General features: G+C 40.6%; 1 protein-coding gene across 1 annotated transcript in view; it reads right to left on the bottom strand.

Moving 5' to 3' along the window:
* OS9 (OS9 endoplasmic reticulum lectin) overlaps window positions 1-23,215 on the bottom strand; it is a gene marked incomplete in the record, with an annotated part of 610,958 nt that overhangs the window by 397,276 nt on the left and 190,467 nt on the right.

The raw sequence follows: 23,215 nt of genomic DNA, 5'->3' as shown, positions 1-23,215 counted from the left end.
TATAGTAATGGGGCTATGATTGACGACAATATAGGAATAGAGGAACTTCTTAATATCTCTCTACATGATTTGGGACCTGAAATCAAACATTCAAATTTTAAGGGTAAATCTACATTTAACCCTATAGGGTCACAAGGGGAACAGATACCCCTTTTTACTAAACTGGTACTTAAAGATTTAGAAATAGCCTTCAAAGATGATAATAGTTTTATTAATAAGCACAACGATAATTTGACAATTTTAGAAAGAAAGGCTTTAGAAAATCTTAGCAATAATAGGGACATTGTAATCCGCTCTGCCGATAAGGGCGGCGGTATTGTCATACAAAAGAGAGACCATTACATGAGGGAAGCATTTAACCTCCTCAATGACAAATCTATCTATAAAATTTTAAAATTTGATCCCACCGTCGCCTTTAGTAAAGAATTAGAGAAACTATTGGCAAGAGCAAAATCAGATGGTATCTTAAATAATGATGAGTTCAGATTTGTATCAAACCCTTTTCCTACTACATCTTTGTTTTATCACTTACCAAAGGTCCACAAAGATGTAGCCAACCCGCCGGGAAGACCCATTGTGTCTGGGATCGGCTCACTTTGCGATAACTTATCCAAATATGTAGACTTTTATTTACAACCTCTAGTGAGTGAAACAAGAGCCTTTTTAAAAGATACTCAGGAAGTGATAAACAAATTTGAAGGGTTAGAGTGGGAACAGAACATGTTTTGGATAACGTGTGATGTTTCTGCTCTGTACACTTGTATCCCCCACGATTTGGGTGTCGAAGCAATCAAATTGGCACTCACGAGATCCAACTTTCCGCCCGAACATGCTAAGTTTTTGAGTGATAGCATTAGATTCATATTGTCCCATAATTATTTTAACTTCGAAGATTCAATATATTTACAAACAAACGGGACCGCGATGGGGACGACTTTCGCACCCTCATATGCGAACCTTTATATGAATCACTTTGAAAATAAGTACATATGGGCAGAAAATGCCTTTGATAGAAATATTATACAATATAGTCGCTTTATCGATGATATTATCATCTTATGGCAGGGCAATGAATCTGAGATCCAGGACTTCTATGGTTACATTAATAATAATGAATTTAATTTGAAATTCACTGGGAATCATTCGAGTGTATCCATTGAATTCCTGGACTTAATTCTGTATAAAGATGAATCCAATAAAATTGCAGTTACCAACTTTAGAAAAAAGACGGAAAGAAACAGCTTTATAGATTATTCCAGCGCACATAAAAAGAACTGGAAACAAAATATCCCTTATAGCCAGTTCCTCCGTATGCGTAGGAACTGTACTCACGAAAACAATTTTCAGTTGGAATCAGAAATATTAGAAAATAAACTAATTCGGAAAGGTTATGACAAGAAACTTTTGGGAGTTGCAAAAGAAAAAGCTCTGCAAAAGGATAGGAAAGATTTATTGATAAATAAGAAAAATGGAAATAGTAGCCACTCAAAAAAGGAGGGGGAGACAACTATAAGGTTTATAACAACATATAATGAGGGAGCAAAACAAATTAGAAAGATCCTTAATAAACATTGGTCTATTTTAAAGGCTGATCCCATTTTAGGAAGCCAACTAGGAAACAATCCAGAGTTAACATTCAAGAAAGCGAAAAATCTTAAAAACATTTTAGCCCCTAGCAGATTGAAAAGACCAATGGAAAACAAAACTAATAACTCCTGCTGGCTGACGGGTAAGAAAGGAACCTTTTAGTGTGGAAAGAAAAATTGTGTCATGTGCCAACACATAAACAACTCTATTACATTTACGAATTCTGATCACTCACAACAGTTTAACATCAAGATCAGGAGTAACTGTCATTCTACATATGTAGTGTATCTCCTTGAGTGTGGGTGTGGCCTGTATTATATAGGCCGCACGAAAAGAAAAATAAAGAGGAGAGTATATGAGCATATAAATAACATTAAAGAGAAATATCCCAAACATAGTGTGCCCAGGCATTTCATGGAGGCACATAACTGTAACCCCAGTAGTTTACGTATACAGGTCATAGATTGGGTGCCTCCTAAAGAGGGTAACAGACTCCTTAAACTGCGTAAATTAGAAACTTTATGGATCTATAAGATGAAATGTTTGACTCCATTGGGGCTGAATATTGACATAGATGTGGCAGCACACATGTAAGCACAATGGCTGGCTGACAGACAATATCCCTGTATATACGTATTATGTTAGAATATTTAGCACATTTAAACTCGAAACCTGTATTAAGTTGTATTTTAATTAGCAAATTTTAGTAGACAATTTTAATGCATGGTTCATCATCTTTTAGTATGCATAGGTTATTTTATACTGTGTTTAAATGTATTTATTTTTTAATATCTTACACATGCTTATGTTTTAACATATTTCAATTTATCAATATTATGAAATGATAATCATTTTTCTGTACAATTTTAAGTTATCTTTGTCTCGCAATTTTATGTATCTTTTAATGTGTGGATTAGAAGTTAAATAGTTAAACCTGGATTGCACACAGAAAGGGGTGTGCTATCCTAGAATGGAGACAAAATTTGATTGGTTAATCAAATCCATATATAGAACAACATTACAGGTTAGACTCACCTGTCCTCTTGAGAAAGCCCGTTCGTTATACGGGAGAAACGCGTTGAGGTTAAATTATACACCATATAGGTGAAATTTTGAATATACTTGCTACAACTGTTTGCTGTGGGGGTCCAGCTACCACTTGGAGGGCTTGTGGCTATTGGTCCGGTCAGCATCGAGTTGAACACCTTTTTATCTGCCTTTTATAATTGGAATCTTGTAAGTGTTATCCTATTTGTGTGTCAATTGCTTCTTTGTTAAATAAACCCACTTGAATCCGGATGCGCTCTTTGTTTTTTCTTCTATGATAAGACCAAGATTTTAACCACAATGCACTACGCGCTAAGATAGGAAACCGGCATTCTTAGCCGCCAATTTGGCAATCTGAAAGGCGGCATCTGTAATAAAAGAATTAGCCAGCTTAAGAGCCTTAATTCTATCTAAAATATCCTCTAAAGGAATCTCAGTCTTAAGAGACTCTTCTAAGGCATCAAACCAGAAGGCCGCCGCAGTGGTAACTGGTACAATGCAGTCTGTTGGTTGTAAAAGGAAACCCTGATGAATAAACAATTTCTTTAGAAGACCCTCCAATTTCTTATCCATACGGTCTTTGAAAGCACAACTGTCCTCAATAGGAATAGTTGTACGCTTAGCCAGGGTAGATATAGCTCCCTCCACCTTAGGGACTGTTTGCCAAGAGTCCCGAACAGTGTCAGATATGGGATACATTTTCTTGAAATTAGGAGAAGGTGAGAACGGGATACCCAGGCTGTCCCATTCCCTCTTAATCTCAGAAATTCTCTTAGGAACTGGAAAAACATCAGTGTAAGCAGGTACCTCTAAGTATTTGTCCATTTTACACAATTTCTCTGGTGGTACCACAATAGAGTCACAGTCATCTAGAGTCGCTAAAACCTCCCGAAGTAACAGGCAGAGGTGTTCAAGCTTAAATCTAAAGGACATGACGTCCGACTCCGTCTGAGGTAACACTTCCCGAATCAGAAAGTTCCCTGACCCCCAAATCAGATCCCTGTGAGGGTACATCGGAAATAGCTAACAAAGCATCAGAGGACTCAGTATTCACATTGACTTCTGTCGTACTGCGTTTTCCCTGTAACACTGGCAACTTAGATAATACCTCTGTAAGGGTAGTTGACATAACTGCAGCCATATCCTGCAGAGCAAATGAATTAGACGCGGTTGAAGAACCATGCGTTGCTTGGGTGGGCGTTAAAGGTTGTGACGCTTGGGAAGAATTTGGTGGTATACCCTGATTCTCCCAAGAATGAGAATCATCCTTAGACACATTTTCTTTACATAAAACCTGTGCTTTACATTGTAAGGCCCTCTCAGTACACGAGGGACAAAAAATCAGAGGGGGTTCCACAGTGGCATCTAAACACATAGAACAAGGAGTTTCCTCAGTTTCAGACATGTTAAACAGACTAGCAATAGTAATAATAGTCGTTCTTTGCTTAAAATATTGAGCTCTGAATTCAAATTATATAGACAAAAATGTTAATGCAAAAAAACTGAACTGTGCCTTTAAATAATAAAAGTGCAACATTTTTCTGATATCTTCAAAAACTTGTTTGTGGTAATAAAAATTATTTAAATGGAGGGCGGAGCCTGGCCACGCTTGCTGATGGCCACACATTAGTTGAGCTCTGAAGCCTCAAAGCTCTTACAGAAGGATTAGATTGACCAGTGACGTGCAGTGACGTCAGAGGCTGGTGAGGCAGTGGTTAGGATACTCCTTCATTCTTTAGATATCCTTTGTTGAAGAAATAGCAATGCACATGGGTGAGCCAATCACATGAGGTATCTATGTGCAGCCACCAATCAGCAGCTACTGAGCATATTTAGATATGATTTTCAACAAAGGACATCAAAAGAATGAAGAAAATTAGATATTAGATGTAAATTGGAAAGTTATTTAAATTTGCATATGGGTTTCATATGGGTTTCATGTCCCTTTAAATGGTGTCTTGGAAAACTGGTCAACTTAGTAAACATCTGATTTTAGTCTAAAAGGATTGTAACAGAAACTCTTGCCAGATAACACAATGCTTGCTCTGATTATGAGATCTAGAAATCCATACCCATTAAAATATGTTTAAAACATACTTTTTACTTTAATGCTGCAAATTATGCTTATAGATTCTTTCATTACATAAGGGATGAGAGTCAGAGGGGGAGGAAGAGAGACATAGAGAGAAAGAGACCATGGGGGAGAACAACACATAAGGAGACTGAGAGAGATGGATAGATAGAGAGAGAGACACACACACACACACAAGGGGGGGAGAGAGGGACCACTGCATTTTAAAGTAATAAAACAGCAGAGCTACAGAGAGTTCAGAAAATGAGTCTATAATTTAGTGTGAAGTACAGAGGCAAGCTGCTAAGTTAGTGGGTGTAAAGTTTGAGTAAACAAAATACAAAAACGACCCTGCTGTAAAAGAGTAAACAAACACTAAACCACATTCATTAAAACAGAATTTATGTTTACCTGATAAATTACTTTCTCCAACGGTGTGTCCGGTCCACGGCGTCATCCTTACTTGTGGGATATTCTCTTCCCCAACAGGAAATGGCAAAGAGCCCAGCAAAGCTGGTCACATGATCCCTCCTAGGCTCCGCCTACCCCAGTCATTCGACCGACGTTAAGGAGGAATATTTGCATAGGAGAAACCATATGTTACCGTGGTGACTGTAGTTAAAGAAAATAAATTATCAGACCTGATTAAAAAAACCAGGGCGGGCCGTGGACCGGACACACCGTTGGAGAAAGTAATTTATCAGGTAAACATAAATTCTGTTTTCTCCAACATAGGTGTGTCCGGTCCACGGCGTCATCCTTACTTGTGGGAACCAATACCAAAGCTTTAGGACACGGATGAAGGGAGGGAGCAAATCAGGTCACCTAAATGGAAGGCACCACGGATTGCAAAACCTTTCTCCCAAAAATAGCCTCAGAAGAAGCAAAAGTATCAAATTTGTAAAATTTAGAAAAAGTGTGCAGTGAAGACCAAGTCGCTGCCTTACATATCTGATCAACAGAAGCCTCGTTCTTGAAGGCCCATGTGGAAGCCACAGCCCTAGTGGAGTGAGCTGTGATTCTTTCAGGAGGCTGCCGTCCGGCAGTCTCATAAGCCAATCGGATAATGCTTTTAATCCAGAAGGAGAGAGAGGTAGAAGTTGCTTTTTGACCTCTCCGTTTACCAGAATAAACAACAAACAAAGACAAAGTTTGTCTGAAATCCTTAGTAGCTGCTAAGTAAAATTTGAGAGCACGAACTACATCCAAGTTGTGCAACAAACGTTCCTTCTTTGAAACTGGATTAGGACACAAAGAAGGCACAACTATCTCCTGGTTAATGTTTTTGTTAGAAACAACTTTTGGAAGAAAACCAGGTTTAGTACGCAAAACCACCTTATCTGCATGGAACACCAGATAAGGAGAAGAACACTGCAGAGCAGATAATTCTGAAACTCTTCTAGCAGAAGAAATTGCAACCAAAAACAAAACTTTCCAAGATAATAACTTAATATCAACGGAATGTAAGGGTTCAAACGGAACCCCCTGAAGAACTGAAAGAACTAGGTTGAGACTCCAAGGAGGAGTCAAAATTTTGTAAACAGGCTTGATTCTAACCAGAGCCTGAACAAAGGCTAGAACATCTGGCACAGCTGCCAGCTTTTGTGAAGTAACACAGACAAGGCAGAAATCTGTCCCATCAAGGAACTTGCAGATAATCCTTTTTCCAATCCTTCTCGAAGGAAGGATAGACTCTTAGGAATCTTAACCTTGTCCCAAGGGAATCCTGCAGATTCACACCAACAGATATACCAAATTATGTGGTAATTTTTCTGGTTACAGGCTTTCAGGCCTGAACAAGAGTATTAATAACAGAATCTGAGAACCCTCGCTTTGATAAGATCAAGCGTTCAATCTCCAAGCAGTCAGCTGGAGTGGGTCGAACGGACCTAGAACAAGAAGGTCTCTCAAAGGTAGCTTCCATGGTGGAGCCGATGACATATTCACCAGATCTGCATACCAAGTCCTGCGTGGCCACGCAGGAGCTATCAAAATCACCGACGCCCTCTCCTGATTGATCCTGGCTACCAGCCTGGGGATGAGAGGAAACGGCGGGAACACATAAGCTAGTTTGAAGGTCCAAGGTGCTACTAGTGCATCCACTAGAGCCGCCTTGGGATCCCTGGATCTGTACCCGTAGTAAGGAACTCTGAAGTTCTGACGAGAGGCCATCAGATCCATGTCTGGAATGCCCCACGGTTGAGTGACTTGGGCAAAGATTTCCGGATGGAGTTCCCACTCCCCCGGATGCAATGTCTGACGACTCAGAAAATCCGCTTCCCAATTTTCCACTCCTGGGATGTGGATAGCAGACAGGTGGCAGGAGTGAGACTCCGCCCATAGAATGATTTTGGTCACTTCTTCCATCGCTAGGGAACTCCTTGTTCCCCCCTGATGGTTGATGTATGAACTTGGCCCTCGCTAGCTGAGGCCAAGCTTTGAGAGCATTGAATATCGCTCCCAGTTCCAGAATATTTATCGGTAGAAGAGATTCTACCCGAGACCAAAGACCCTGAGCTTTCAGGGATCCCCAGACCGCGCCCCAGCCCATCAGACTGGCGTCGGTCGTGACAATGACCCACTCTGGTCTGCGGAAGGTCATCCCTTGTGACAGGTTGTCCAGGGACAGCCACCAACGGAATGAGTCTCTGGTCCTCTGATTTACTTGTATCTTCGGAGACAAGTCTGAATAGTCCCCATTCCACTGACTGAGCATGAACAGTTGTAATGGTCTTAGATGAATGCGCACAAAAGGAACTATGTCCATTGCCGCTACCATCAAACCTATCACTTCCATGCACTGTGCTATGGAAGGAAGAGGAACGGAATGAAGTATCCGACAAGAGTCTAGAAGTTTTGTTTTTCTGGCTTCTGTCAGAAAAATCCTCATTTCTAAGGAGTCTATTATAGTTCCCAAGAAGGGAACCCTCGTTGACGGAGATAGAGAACTCTTTTCCACGTTCACTTTCCATCCGTGAGATCTGAGAAAGGCCAGGACAATGTCCGTGTGAGCCTTTACTTGAGGAAGGGACGACGCTCGAATCAGAATGTCGTCCAAGTAAGGTACTACAGCAATGCCCCTTGGTCTTAGCACCGCCAGAAGGGACCCTAGTACCTATGAGAAAATCCTAGGAGCAGTGGCTAATCCGAAAGAAAATGCCACGAACTGGAAATGCTTGTCCAGGAATGCAAACCTTAGGAACCGATGATGTTCCTTGTGGATAGGAATATGTAGATACGCATCCTTGAAATCCACCTTGGTCATGAATTGACCTTCCTGGATGGAAGGAAGAAGTGTTCGAATGGTTTCCATCTTGAACGATGGAACCTTGAGAAACTTGTTCAAGATCTTGAGATCTAAGATTGGTCTGAACGTTCCCTCTTTTTTGGGAACTATGAACAGATTGGAGTAGAACCCCATCCCTTGTTCTCCTAATGGAACAGGATGAATCACTCCCATTTTTAGCAGGTCTTCTACCCAATGTAAGAATGCCTGTCTTCTTATGTGGTCTGAAGACAACTGAGACCTGTGGAACCTCCCCCTTGGAGGAAGCCCCTTGAACTCCAGAGAATAACCTTGGGAGACTATTTCTAGCGCCCAAGGATCCAGAACATCTCTTTCCCAAGCCTGAGCGAAGAGAGAGAGTCTGCCCCCCACCAGATCCGGTCCCGGATCGGGGGCCCGCATTTCATGCTGTCTTGTAGCAGTGGCAGGTTTCCTGGCCTGCTTTCCTTTGCTCCAGCCTTGCATAGGTCTCCAGGCTGGATTGGCTTGAGAAGTATTACCTTCCTGCTTAGAGGACGTAGCCCTTGGGGCTGATCCGTTTCTGCGAAAGGGACGAAACTTAGGTTTATTTTTGGTCTTGAAAAGACCTATCCTGAGGAAGGGCGTGGCCCTTGCCCCCAGTGATATCAGAGATAATCTCTTTCAAGTCAGGGCCAAAGAGTGTTTTCCCCTTGAAAGGAATGTCAAGCAATTTGTTCTTGGAAGACGCATCCGCTGCCCAAGATTTTAACCAAAGCGCTCTGCGCCACAATAGCAAACCCAGAATTTTTTCGCCGCTAACCTAGCCAATTGCAAGGTGGCGTCTAGGGTGAAAGAATTAGCCAATTTAAGAGCACGAATTCTGTCCATAATCTCCTCATAAGAAGAAGAATTACTAATAATCGCCTTTCCTAGCTCATCAAACTAGAAACACGCGGCTGCAGTGACAGGGACAATGCATGCAATTGGTTGTAGAAGGGAACCTTGATGAACAAACATCTTTAGCAGACCTTCTAATTTTTTATCCATAGGATCTTGGAAAGCACAACTATCTTCTATGGGTATAGTGGCGCGCTTGTGTAGAGTAGAAACCGCCCCCTCGACCTTGGGGACTGTCTGCCATCAGTCCTTTCTGGGGTCGACTATAGGAAAACAATTTTATAAATATGGGGGGAGGTACTAAAGGTATACCGGGCCTGTCCCATTCTTTACTAACAATGTACGCCACCCGCTTGGATATAAGAAAAGCTTCGGGGGGCCCCGGGGCCTCTAAGAACTTTTCCATTTTACATAGTGGTTCTGGAATGACCAGATAATCACAATCATCCAAATTGGATAACACCTCCTTAAGCAGAGCGCGGAGATGTTCCAACTTAAATTTAAAAGTAATCACATCAGGTTCAGCTTGTTGAGAAATGTTTCCTGAATCTGAAATTTCTCCCTCAGACAAAACCTCCCTGGCCCCCTCAGACTGGTGTAGGGGCCCTTCAGAAACCATATCATCAGCGTTCTCATGCTCTACAGAATTTTCTAAAACAGAGCAATCGCGCTTTCGCTGATAAGTGGGCATATTGGCTAAAATGTTTTTGATAGAATTATCCATTACAGCCGTTAAATGTTGCATAGTAAGGAGTATTGGCGCACTAGATGTACTAGGGGCCTCCTGTATGGGCAAGACTGGTGTAGACGAAGGAGGGGATGATGCAGTACCATGCTTACTCCCCTCACTTGAGGAATCATCTTGGGCATCATTTTTACTAAAAAAAATTTTATGACATAAAATACATATAGTTAAATGAGAAGGAACCTTGGTTTCCCCACAGTCAGAACACAATCTATCTGGTAGTTCAGACATGTTAAACAGGCATAAACTTGATAACAAAGCACAAAAAACGTTTTAAAATAAAACCGTTACTGTCACTTTAAATTTTAAACTAAACACACTTTATTATTGCAATTGCGAAAAAGTATGAAGGAATTGTTCAAAATTCACCAAAATTTCACCACAGTGTCTTAAAGCCTTAAAAGTATTGCACACCAAATTTGGAAGCTTTAACCCTTAAAATAACGGAACCGGAGCCGTTTTTATATTTAACCCCTTTACAGTCCCTGGAATCTGCTTTGCTGAGACCCAACCAAGCCCAAAGGGGAATACGATACCAAATGATGCCTTCAGAAAGACTTTTCTATGTATCAGAGCTCCACACACATGCAGCTGCATGCCATGCTGTCCTCAAAAACAAGTGCGCCATACCGGCGCGAAAATGAGGCTCTGACTATGATTAGGGAAAGCCCCTAAAGAATAAGGTGTCTAAAACAGTGCCTGCCGATATAATCATATCAAAATACCCAGAATAAATGATTCCTCAAGGCTAAATATGTGTTAATAATGAATCGATTTAGCCCAGAAAAAGTCTACAGTCTTAATAAGCCCTTGTGAAGCCCTTATTTACTATCTTAATAAACATGGCTTACCGGATCCCATAGGGAAAATGACAGCTTCCAGCATTACATCGTCTTGTTAGAATGTGTCATACCTCAAGCAGTAAGAGACTGCACACTGTTCCCCCAACTGAAGTTAATTGCTCTCAACAGTCCTGTGTGGAACAGCCATGGATTTTAGTTACGGTGCTAAAATCATTTTCCTCATACAAACAGAAATCTTCATCTCTTTTCTGTTTCTGAGTAAATAGTACATACCAGCACTATTTTAAAATAACAAACTCTTGATTGAATAATAAAAACTACAGTTAAACACTAAAAAACTCTAAGCCATCTCCGTGGAGATGTTGCCTGTACAACGGCAAAGAGAATGACTGGGGTAGGCGGAGCCTAGGAGGGATCATGTGACCAGCTTTGCTGGGCTCTTTGCCATTTCCTGTTGGGGAAGAGAATATCCCACAAGTAAGGATGACGCCGTGGACCGGACACACCTATGTTGGAGAAATTATCATTTTCACTAACAGAATCCCTTTCAGTAAAATCTTACTTTAATAAGATGTGGCTGAAACACTGCTCTCTGTGCCTCTCTTCCTCCTCTGTAAGGATTCAGGAAGTGACAGTGGCACATTCCACTGCACTTAGAGGGGAAGAACAGAACTCTCTTTTTCACTTTAGCAAAGCTAGCAGGTTCACAGGACAGCAACAAAATATATGAAAGTTGTTTTTTTGCGTTTTTGTTTTGTTTTATATAATTTAACATCCAGCCCCAACCCTATGTTCCACTTACTAATGCCTCTCGCTGGATTGGTTCAGCCCAAATAGGACTGCCTCAAATAAAGCACTTATGGGCCATGCAATGATCTTAACCACTTTCATCCAGTAGGTGGTGCAGAATGTTGTGTAATGGTGGGCAGACCAGCTTGTGCCTCTCCATTGCACAACATATAGCTGTGAGAGAAAAAAATGCTAGGGAAAAAAAAATTAAAAATTTTTTTTAAAGCCAATAAAAAAAATATATATTTTTGCCCATATGAGAGGTGAAGCACTGCCTCACCTGCCTCTAGTGACTGCACATCACTGAGATTGACCCACAGCCTATAAGAACCACATAAAATCTATATATAATATCTCTGAAGGTGGTAGCTACAGATTGATCCCTTAGACCCTCAACTGTGGACCGGAGGGGGGTCTGGGATCTCAGAAGTACCTTATTGTTGCACCGGATCCTGAGGAGTGGGACCGCATTGGTGGAGGGGGTCGGAGATACCGGACTGGCCTGGGGGACCGAGCTGGGCTGCTGCCGCTTGCTTGTCCTGACTGGAGCCTCATATACCCGCAGTGCACTGACCGGAACAGCGGGACTGGAGCGGGCCTTAACTTAGGGCCTTACACAACTTGAGACGCAGCTGCTGATTCAGCCAAGAGGCGCGAAACAGCTACAACATCCACCACAATATTAGAAGGGGATTCCCGATCTACAGCCCTGGTGAGCGAATTGTTTCTTTTTTTTTTCTGTGTGAAGGGCTGATATTTTTGGAATACACAGACTGCCCTTAGTGATTGCTGGCCTTTACACAGAGGGGAGAAGCCAGAGCTGCCTGTGCTGATATAACCGGGTGACACATATAAACTTGCAGTGTTCACAAAATTGCCCTATAAGTGTTAAGGGGAAAACATTTTTATTGCTGGCCATAGCAGGCTGATTGGTGTGGGGCTTACTCATTTGTGACTTTCATAAGAACTGTACTTACAAATGCAAATGTTTTAAATACTGAGACAGAGCCTCCTGTACATGATACACCAAGTCTGCTGAATAAATAACAAAGGGGCAAAGATAGAAGTGGTCACTGAGCCCCTTATCACCTTAAAACTGGAAATGGCTGCTAGGAAAAGCTCAAAACCCTCTAAAGGGTCTCAATCCTCTAACATGGAACACTATCTGATCTCTTCTGAGACAGCCCCAGGTGCAAACAGGGAAGTGCCAGCAAGTAGCAAACAGACAGCTGCCGTGTAAACATGGTGTGCAGAACCTGAACAATCTAGCTATGTTACTAAGGAAGATATCAGGCATTTGTCGTCTAAAAATTACATCAAAGAGGCCATGGTAGATGTTAAGCTTATGTTTGGGGAGCTTAAAAAAGATATCATGATGGTGGACCGCAAAGTGGCGCAAGTAGAAGAAGCGCAAGAAATTATGCGCTCAGATCTACAGCAACAAGCTAGCTGCATACAATCACAAGAAGCTACAGTGCAATCATTGACTGACAGAATCGAAGATCTGGACAATAGGAGCAGACGGAATAACCTGCGTCTCCGTGGTGTACCTGAAGCAGTGAATCCGCCTGACATTAACCAATATATCTAAGAATTTTTTAAATTCCTCAGAAACTCACCAGAAGCAGAAGAGATACAGGTGGAAAGGGCACACCGGGCGCTCCGACCCAGATCTCCAGCCAGGGCACCCCCCAGAGACATCATCATCATAAAACTCCTGTCGTACAGGGACAAAGAAGATATTTTGAGACACGCAAGGAACAGACACCCACTGCAATTTGAAGGAGCGGAAATACAGGTTTTCAATGATTTGTGTCCGACCACTCTTCAAAAGCAGAGAGATCTTCGCTATATAACTTTAAGGCTAAAGGAGCAACAGATCCCACATGCCTAATAGCGTCTAAAAACGGAGCATCCGCCATCTTCAGAACACCCGCTGACCTCCCCGCTTTTAATCAGGCACTGGGCATCCAGATTAACCCTCCAAACATGGGGACTTGCAATTATCAAGAAACAAGGTGCCAGACATCTCTTATAGGGTCTTCCCTGCCTGTAGTCCTAAAGTGGGAGTAGGATGAGTACCTTCTGCATTATGTAATATGCTCATGACAGTGGACTTTCCTGTTCTACATTGGCTGGACTTTTGTCAGTTATGAATAATAATCAATAGACTCTTATACGTGTATGTTATATCTAGCACAGGTATATTTTATTTGCTTGTTGTGGATGAAATGTTTTCTGTACAGTTAGGAGAAAAATATCATAAAAACTGACATATAATATGCAAACGATATGCACTGCTAATGTAATCTCAAGAGGGTCTTCTCTTATTATTTCTCATGGGCATGCAACTTATAGGAGTATAGTGTTCAGCTCACTCTCTGTAGTAGGATATTAATGGTGACCTTCTGGTCTGATTGAGGTACCTATAGGGAAACAAACCAGAAGGAAATAAGTTTTGATAAGGCTCATGTTCTCAGCTTAAATGTTTTAGATCATATTCAAGCAGGTTAGGTTCTAGCTCATTTAATAGCCTTTAGGAGCTATTTTAATAATTTCCTAACCAGAGATTCAGCTAAGCTACAAACTATGATATACTGTATTCTTATTTCTAACAGTGTTGTACACTGTTCTCCTGTAGCACATGTTTGCTAGGTATGATATATCTACTTAACTGGAAAGGTTGCCCTACAGCATTCCTATCATTGAGCTTTCAGTACAGGCCATAAATTGACAGTTTTTGTAGCCTCTCACCTTTACCACTCCCTATATTCAGGCTTTGAGTGACAATCCAAGAGGGCTTTTATTTTATTTAATTTTGCGTTATAGCTTGCGGCATTTTTTCTAAAAGATATGTGTTGACAGTCCTATTAATCAAGTTCTCCCTTTATATTCAGTTATAACATGTTATGATATTTTGCTATCTGATTAACTGTATTTCATTGATATAAAACATGAGGGTTATGTTATGCTATATTTATGTATAGGGGTTGTTATAACTGCTGCATATATCACATTAAGGTGCAGGGCTGAAGGGGGCCTGCGTTGCCCAAAACCCCTCAGACTAGAAAGTTATTTGATCTCTGTGAATTTGAGGCCCTATAAAGGCCTATAGTAATTTAACGGATGCACTGAGATGTGTACCATTACACCCTACTATGGTATCCCCCAGCATTTACTATTACTTGCATTTATCGCCTATGGTCCATATGAGGCCATCGTTGTTTAAATGGGGTATAATATATCTTAATTTCTATGTATTTAGGGGAACTTCTTGTATGTCATTAGTTTCATGGGTGTATAGCAGGCCCTAGACTGGCCTTGATAACATTCCCCCCCCCCACTCCCCACCCCCTCTGTGCATTGTATGTCCGTGGTCTGAGAGTGGCCACTATTTTCTAGCTGGGGTATTTCTTAGGTTTAATCTATTTGTTATATTCTGGGGGGTCTCCTATTATGGTATGTAAAAGAAAAATGAGGTTCTTGTGTTGTTTGCACCTTCAATTCCAGGTATCTTCTATGAGGCACGGCTTATAAAAATAGTAATGAGATAGTTATAGCGTGCCTTCACCATAGGAAGGCTTGGAGCACCACTTCAGTTCATGGGTCGGATCGTGAGTTGATACTTAAATATGTTGTAAGCACATCTGACCTTTTTATTTGTTTTGCTTATTGGATGATTTTTTGTATTGTGCAAACCTGTTGTTATACATGCTTATAAACCTCAATAAAAAAATTATTTATAAAAAAAAAAAAGCACGAAATAGAGATCAATTGACCAGGCAGAAAACCCCATTCGAGGAACTTTGTACCTCATCAACTATTCCGCGCCACCTGGTCTCCTTACTATATACACTGCTTATGGAGGGAGACGGAGAAACTAGACCTTATGTGGCTGCGTGGCATAGAGAGCTGGGACTGGAGATTGATACGCAGACCTGGCGATCTATTTTCAACAAAGCGAAAAAAGCATCGGTGTCAATACGACTTCAGGAAATGCATTTTAAATTCCTAAGTAGGTGGTACATGACGCCACAGCGGTTGCGGAAGATATATCATCACTTGAGTGGGGAGTGCTGGAGAGGATGTGGAGAGGAGGGCACGCTAATGCACTTGTGGTGGAGGTGTCCGCATATATGACCCTTTTGGGAGGTGTTTGGCGAGGCGGGCAGGCTTCTGAAAATGATCCTGCCCCCGGACCCCAAGTATCTTATCTATCATGAAATTCCAAGAATCATTGAGGAGCCAAAACAGAATTTGTTCCTCTTGTTTTTGAACTGTGCAAAAAGCCTCATACCGAGGAATTGGAAGTCCCAGCGGGTGCCGACTCTGGGGGAGTGGAGGGCTGGGGTCAGGGATCTGCTGAGTCTGGAAAGATACCACTACATGAGGTCAGGTAAAACGGAAATACACGAATACATGGTACTATTATGGGAAGGCAAAGATACATAAAATACTGATAATAACAGAGGATTTGGTCTTGAGGTGAATCGGATTGTGTACTGGTCTGGGTTTTTTTGTTTTTGTTTTTTGTTTTCCCCTCCTCTCTCTCTGTACCCTCTAGTTGCTCATCCTCCTGTTTCTCTTCCCCTTCTTCTCCTTTTTCTTCATGGAATGCTCTAAAGAGTAATGCGTGTGGACATTTCATTGGTTCTATTTATTGAGCTGGGTCATGGAAAACATTGGCTCGGCAGTATTCTAAATAAGGTATAATCTAGACAAAACTTAGCAAATATGACATCAAGAAGCAAAACATAATTTATGTAAGAACTTACCTGATAAATTCATTTCTTTCATATTAGCAAGAGTCCATGTGCTAGTGACGTATGGGATATACATTCCTACCAGGAGGGGCAAAGTTTCCCAAACCTCAAAATGCCTATAAATACACCCCTCACCACACCCACAAATCAGTTTAACGCATAGCCAAGAAGTGGGGTGATAAGACAAAAGTGCGAAAGCATAAAAAAAAATAAGGAATTGGAATAATTGTGCTTTATACAAAAAAATCATAACCACCACAAAAAGGGTGGGCCTCATGGACTCTTGCTAATATGAAAGAAATGAATTTATCAGGTAAGTTCTTACATAAATTATGTTTTCTTTCATGTAATTAGCAAGAGTCCATGAGCTAGTGACGTATGGGATAATGACTACCCAAGATGTGGATATTCCATGCAAGAGTCACTAGAGAGGGAGGAATAAAATAAAGACAGCCAATTCCGCTGAAAATAATCCACACCCAAATAAAGTTTAAATCTTATAATGAAAAAAACTGAAATTATAAGCAGAAGAATCAAACTGAAACAGCTGCCTGAAGTACTTTTCTACCAAAAACTGCTTCAGAAGAAGAAAACACATCAAAATGGTAGAATTTAGTAAAAGTATGCAAAGAAGACCAAGTTGCTGCTTTGCAAATCTGATCAACCGAAGCTTCATTCCTAAACGCCCAGGAAGTAGAAACTGACCTAGTAGAATGAGCTGTAATCCTCTGAGGCGGAGTTTTACCCGACTCGACATAAGCATGATGAATTAAAGATTTCAACCAAGATGCCAAAGAAATAGCAGAGGCCTTCTGACCTTTCCTAGAACCGGAAAAGATAACAAATAGACTAGAAGTCATTCGGAAATTCTTAGTAGCTTCAACATAATATTTCAAAGTTCTAACTACATCCAAAGAATGCAATGATCTCTCCTTAGAATTCTTAGGATTAGGACACAATGAAGGAACCACAATTTCTCTACTAATGTTGTTAGAATTCACAACCTTAGGTAAAAATTTAAAAGAAGTTCGCAACACCGCCTTATCCTGATGAAAAATCAGAAAAGGAGACTCACAAGAAAGAGAAGATAATTCAGAAACTCTTATAGCAGAAGAGATGGACAAAAGAAACAAAACTTTCCAAGAAAGTAATTTAATGTCCAGTGAATGCATAGGTTCAAACGGAGGAGCTTGAAGAGCCCCCAGAACCAAATTCAAACTCCAAGGAGGAGAAATTGACTTAACAGGTTTTATACGAACCAAAGCTTGTACAAAACAATGAATATCAGGAAGATTAGCAATCTTTCTGTGAAAAAGAACAGAAAGAGCAGAGATTTGTCCTTTCAAGGAACTTGCAGACAAACCTTTATCCAAACCATCCTGAAGAAACTGTAAAATTCTCGGAATTCTAAAAGAATGCCAGGAAAAATGATGAGAAAGGACACCAAGAAATGTAAGTCTTCCAGACTCGATAATATATCTTCCTAGATACAGATTTACGAGCCTGTAACATAGTATTAATCACAGAGTCAGAGAAACCTCTTTGACTAAGAATCAAGCGTTCAATCTCCATACCTTCAAATTTAAGGATTTGAGATCCTGATGGAAAAAAGGACCTTGAGACAGAAGGTCTGGTCTTAACGGAAGAGTCCACGGTTGGCAAGAGGCCATCCGGACAAGATCCGCATACCAAAACCTGTGAGGCCATGCTGGAGCCACCAGCAGAACAAACGAGCATTCCTTCAGAATCTTGGAGATTACTCTTGGAAGAAGAACTAGAGGCGGAAAGATATAGGCAGGATGATACTTCCAAGGAAGTGACAATGCATCCACTGCTTCCGCCTGAGGATCCCTGGATCTGGACAGATACCTGGGAAGTTTCTTGTTTAGATGAGAAGCCTTCAGATCTATTTCTGGAAGTCCCCACATTTGAACAATCTGAAGAAATACCTCTGGGTGAAGAGACCATTCGCCCGGATGTAACGTTTGGCGACTGAGATAATCCGCTTCCCAATTGTCTTTACCTGGGATATGAACCGCAGAAATTAGACAGGAGCTGGTTTCCGCCCATACCAGTATTCGAGATACTTCTTTCATAGCCAGAGGACTGTGAGTCCCTCCTTGATGATTGATATATGCCACAGTTGTGACATTGTCTGTCTGAAAACAAATGAACGATTCTCTCTTTAGAAGAGGCCATGACTGAAGAGCTCTGAAAATTGCACGGAGTTCCAAAATATTGATTGGTAATCTCACCTCCTGAGATTCCCAAACCCCTTGTGCTGTCAGAGACCCCCACACAGCTCCCCAACCTGTCAGACTTGCATCTGTTGAAATCACAGTCCAGGTCGGAAGAACAAAAGAAGCCCCCTGAACTAAACGATGGTGATATGTCCACAACGTCAGAGAGTGTCGTACAATCGGTTTTAAAGATATCAATTGAGATATCTTTGTGTAATCCCTGCACCACTGGTTCAGCATACAGAGCTGAAGAGGTCGCATGGGAAAACGAGCAAAGGGGATCGCGTCCGATGCAGCAGTCATAAGACCTAGAATTTCCATGCATAAGGCTACCGAAGGGAATGATTGAGACTGAAGGTTTCGACAAGCTGAAATCAATTTTAGACGTCTCTTGTCCGTTAGTGACAGAGTCATGGACACTGAACCTATCTGGAAACCTAAAAAGGTTACCCATGTCTGAGGAATCAATGAACTTTTCGGTAAATTGATCCTCCAACCATGATCTTGAAGAAACAATACAAGTCGATTCGTATGAGATCCTGCTAAATGTGAAGACTGAGCAAGTACCAAGATATCGTCCAAATAAGGAAATACCACAATACCCTGTTCTCTGATTACAGACAGAAGGGCACCGAGAACCTTTGTAAAAATCCTTAGATCTGTTGCTAGGCCAAACGGCAGAGCCACAAACTGGTAATGCTTGTCTAGGAAAGAGAATCTCAGAAACTGAAAGTGATCTGGATGAATCGGAATATGCAGATATGCATCCTGTAAATCTATTGTGGACATATAATGCCCTTGCTGAACAAAAGGCAGGATAGTCCTTATAGTTACCATTTTGAATGTTGGTATCCTTACATAACGATTCAATATTTTTAAATCCAGAACTGGTCTGAAGGAATTCTCCTTCTTTGGTACAATGAAGAGATTTGAATAAAACCCCAGTCCCTGTTCCAGAACTGGAACTGGCATAATTACTCCAGCCAACTCTAGATCTGAAACACATTTCAGAAGTGCTTGAGCCTTCGCTGGATTTACTGGGACACGGGAAAGAAAAAATCTTTTTGCAGGAGGCCTTATCTTGAAGCCAATTCTGTACCCTTCTGAAACAATGTTCTGAATCCAAAGATTGTGAATTGAATTGATCCAAATTTCTTTGAAAAAACGTAATCTGCCCCCTACCAGCTGGGCTGGAATGAGGGCCGCACCTTCATGTGGACTTTGGAGCTGGCTTTGGTTTTCTAAAAGGCTTGGATTTATTCCAGACTGGAGATGGTTTCCAAATTGATACCGCTCCTGTGGGTGAAGGATCAGGCTTTTGTTCCTTATTGTGACGAAAGGAACGAAAACGATTATTAGACCTAAATTTACCTTTAGATTTTTTATCCTGTGGTAAAAAAGTTCCTTTCCCTCCAGTAACAGTTGAGATAATAGAATCCAACTGTGAACCAAATAATTTATTACCCTGGAAAGAAAGGGAAAGCAAAGTTGACTTAGAAGACATATCAGCATTCCAAGTTTTAAGCCATAAAGCTCTTCTAGCTAAAATGGCTAGAGACATATACCTGACATCAACCCTAATGATATTAAAGATGGCATCACAAATAAAGTTATTAGCATGTTGAAGAAGATTAACAATGCTATGAGAATTATTTTCTGTTACTTGTTGCGCTAAAGCTTCTAACCAAAAAGTTGAAGCTGCAGCAACATCCGCTAAAGATATAGCAGGTCTAAGAAGATTACCTGAACATAAGTAAGCTTTTCTTAGAAAGGATTAAATTTTCCTATCTAAAGGATCCTTAAAGGAAGTACTATCTGCCGTAGGAATAGTAGTACGTTTAGCAAGAGTAGAGATAGCCCCATCAACCTTAGGAATTTTGTCCCAAAACTCTAATCTGTCAGATGGCACAGGATATAATTGCTTAAAACGTTTAGAAGGAGTAAATGAATTACCCAAATTATTCCATTCCCTGGAGATTACTTCAGAAATAGCATCAGGGACAGGAAAAACTTCTGGAATAACTACAGGAGATTTAAAAACCTTATTTAAACATTTAGATTTAGTATTAAGAGGACCAGAATCCTCTATTTCTAATGCAATTAAGACTTTTTTAAGTAAAGAACGAATAAATTCCATTTTGAATAAATATGAAGATTTATCAGCATCAACCTCTGAAACAGAATCCTCTGAACCAGAGGAATCATTATCAGAATGATGATGTTCATTTAAAAATTAATCTGAAAAATGAGAAGTTTTAAAAGACCTTTTACGTTTACTAGAAGGAGGAATAACAGACATAGCCTTCTTAATGGATTTAGAAACAAAATCTCTTATGTTAACAGGAACACTCTGAGTATTAGATGTTGATGGAACAACAACAGGTAATGTAACATTACTAAAGGAAATATTATCTGCATTAACAAGTTTGTCATGACATTCATTACAAACAACAGCTGTAGGAACAGATACCACAAGTTTACAGCAAATACACTTAACTTTGGTAGATCCAGCACTAGGCAGCGATTTTCCATAAGTATCTTTTGACTCAGGGTCAATCTGGGACATCTTGCAATATGTAATAGAAAAAACAACATATAAAGCAAAATTGATCAAATTCCTTAAATGACAGTTTCAGGAATGGGAAAAAAATGCCAGTGAACAAGCTTCTAGCAACCAGAAGCAATAAACAAAGAGACTTAAATAATGTGGAGACAATAGTGACGCCCATATTTTTTAGCGCCAAAAAAGACGCCCACATTATTTGGTGCCTAAATGCTTTTGGCGCCAAAAATGACGCCACATCCGGAACGCCGACACTTTTGGCGCAAAAAAACGTCAAAAATGACGCAACTTCCGGCGACACGTATGACGCTGCAAACCAAGAAAAAAATTTGCGCCAAAAAAGTCAGCGCCAAGAATGACGCAATAAAATGAAGCATTTTCAGCCTCCGCGAGCCTAACAGCCCACAGGGAAAAAGTCAAATTTTAAGGTAAGAAAAAAATGATTTATTCATATGCATTATCCCAAATATGAAACTGACTGTCTGAAATAAGGAACGTTGAACATCCTGAATCAAGGCAAATAAATGTTTGAACACATATATTTAGAACTTTATATAAAAGTGCCCAACCATAGCTTAGAGTGTCACAGAAAATAAGACTTACTTACCCCAGGACACTCATCTACATGTAGTAGAAAGCCAAACTAGTACTGAAACGAGAATCAATAGAGGTAATGGTATATATAAGAGTATATCGTCAATCTGAAAAGGGAGGTAAGAGATTAATCTTTACCACCGATAACAGAGAACCTATGAAATAGACCCCGTAGAAGGAGATCATTGAATTCAAATAGGCAATACTCTCTTCACATCCCTCTGACATTCACTGCACGCTGAGAGGAAAACCGGGCTCCAACCTGCTGCGGAGCGCATATCAACGTAGAATCTAGCACAAACTTACTTCACCACCTCCATAGGAGGCAAAGTTTGTAAAACTGATTTGTGGGTGTGGTGAGGGGTGTATTTATAGGCATTTTGAGGTTTGGGAAACTTTGCCCCTCCTGGTAGGAATGTATATCCCATACGTCACTAGCTCATGGACTCTTGCTAATTACATGAAAGAAATTACTGTTAGCCTAAGTTGGACTTTTGTCATTATAGTTCAAATGTACGTTGTATACAATGCCATGTGAGATGTAACCTTGCCATGTTACTGTATTGCACTTATGTTGTGGATCTATGAATGTTCACTAATAAAGTTTGTTTAAAAAAAAAAAAAATTATTTTAATGTGCCCAAAATACTCCATCAGTATTGCATCCACTTGCTATGGCTACTTACCACCCAGCTAAATTTTTAGTCGATATTAAGCTAAAATTAGCCGATATTAAAAATGTTCCAACATTGCTTTATGTTTTCATGCTAATAAAGCTTTTTAACCACTGATTCAGTGAGAGCAGCTTGCCTGGTTTAGTCTACTGGATTATACTGGAGCAAGGGGAAAGCTCTGAGAGGTAGAACCCTGTAAAAAGGATTGCTGAGTGAGATTTGGGAGTGCTGCCTGATTCTTGAACTATACCTATGTACCCCTAAACCTCCATAACCCACCACCACAAATCAACCCTGCACTAACCCTAATACCGCCAATAGTCCACCACAAACACCCCTAAACTACTTAGCCCCTATACTGCCAATACCCCCTAACCTATTAAATCCTACACTGCCACAAACCCCCCAATGCTAACTACCCCTGCACTACTTAACTAAATTTACAAAAATAACAAAACCTAACATTACAGAAAACAAAAAACACCCCAAAATAAAAAACCTAAACAAACACCAACGGTTACTATAAGAATAGCCCTTATGACTTTTTGTTGGGCATTGTCCTAAAGTGTCAAAGCTCTTTTTAAAAAAAATACTACACCATTCTAAAATAAAAGTAACCTCCCACCCATTTCAGGAGAGTGTAGTTAAGACGTGACATAGGTGTAGGCAGTATTAGTGAGTTAGTTGGGCGTTCCAGGGGGAGTAACCTGTACTTTGAATGGGATATATCACCAGCAGTGCAATATATTCCAATCTCTGAAGTACAGGTTTCAAGTAGGTTGTCAGACAGGTTTGTCTCGCCACCTTTTCAGTGGCCAGATTTTACAGTGTAAGGCAGCTAGAGTAGGTGTAGTTAGAGTAAGGTCCCACAGGCATTATTTGAAGTGTTCGGACACAGAAACAGTTTTTGGTTTCAGTAAGCGAACTGTCTGCTCTGTGTAGAAACAATTCAAATACGCCCCGTCCACAGAAAATGCCGACAAGTGGTGATGTTTAGCTGATGTAGTGCTTTTAATTATATCCTATGGGAGACACATCATCATTAACAGGCACTTTGCGGGTCACCCCCCCACCCAGCACTGATTGGCTAAAAATGCAAGTCTGTTAAAAGAACTGAAATAAGGGGGCAGTTTATAGAGGCTTAGATACAAGGTAATCAAAGAGGTAAAACGTATATTATTATAACTGTGTTGGTT

Source organism: Bombina bombina, chromosome 3, assembly GCF_027579735.1.
Source record: "Bombina bombina isolate aBomBom1 chromosome 3, aBomBom1.pri, whole genome shotgun sequence".
In the NCBI taxonomy this organism is placed as follows: domain Eukaryota; kingdom Metazoa; phylum Chordata; class Amphibia; order Anura; family Bombinatoridae; genus Bombina; species Bombina bombina.
Note: the sequence above shows the minus strand (reverse complement) of the source record. Positions and strands in the feature narration are given on the sequence as shown.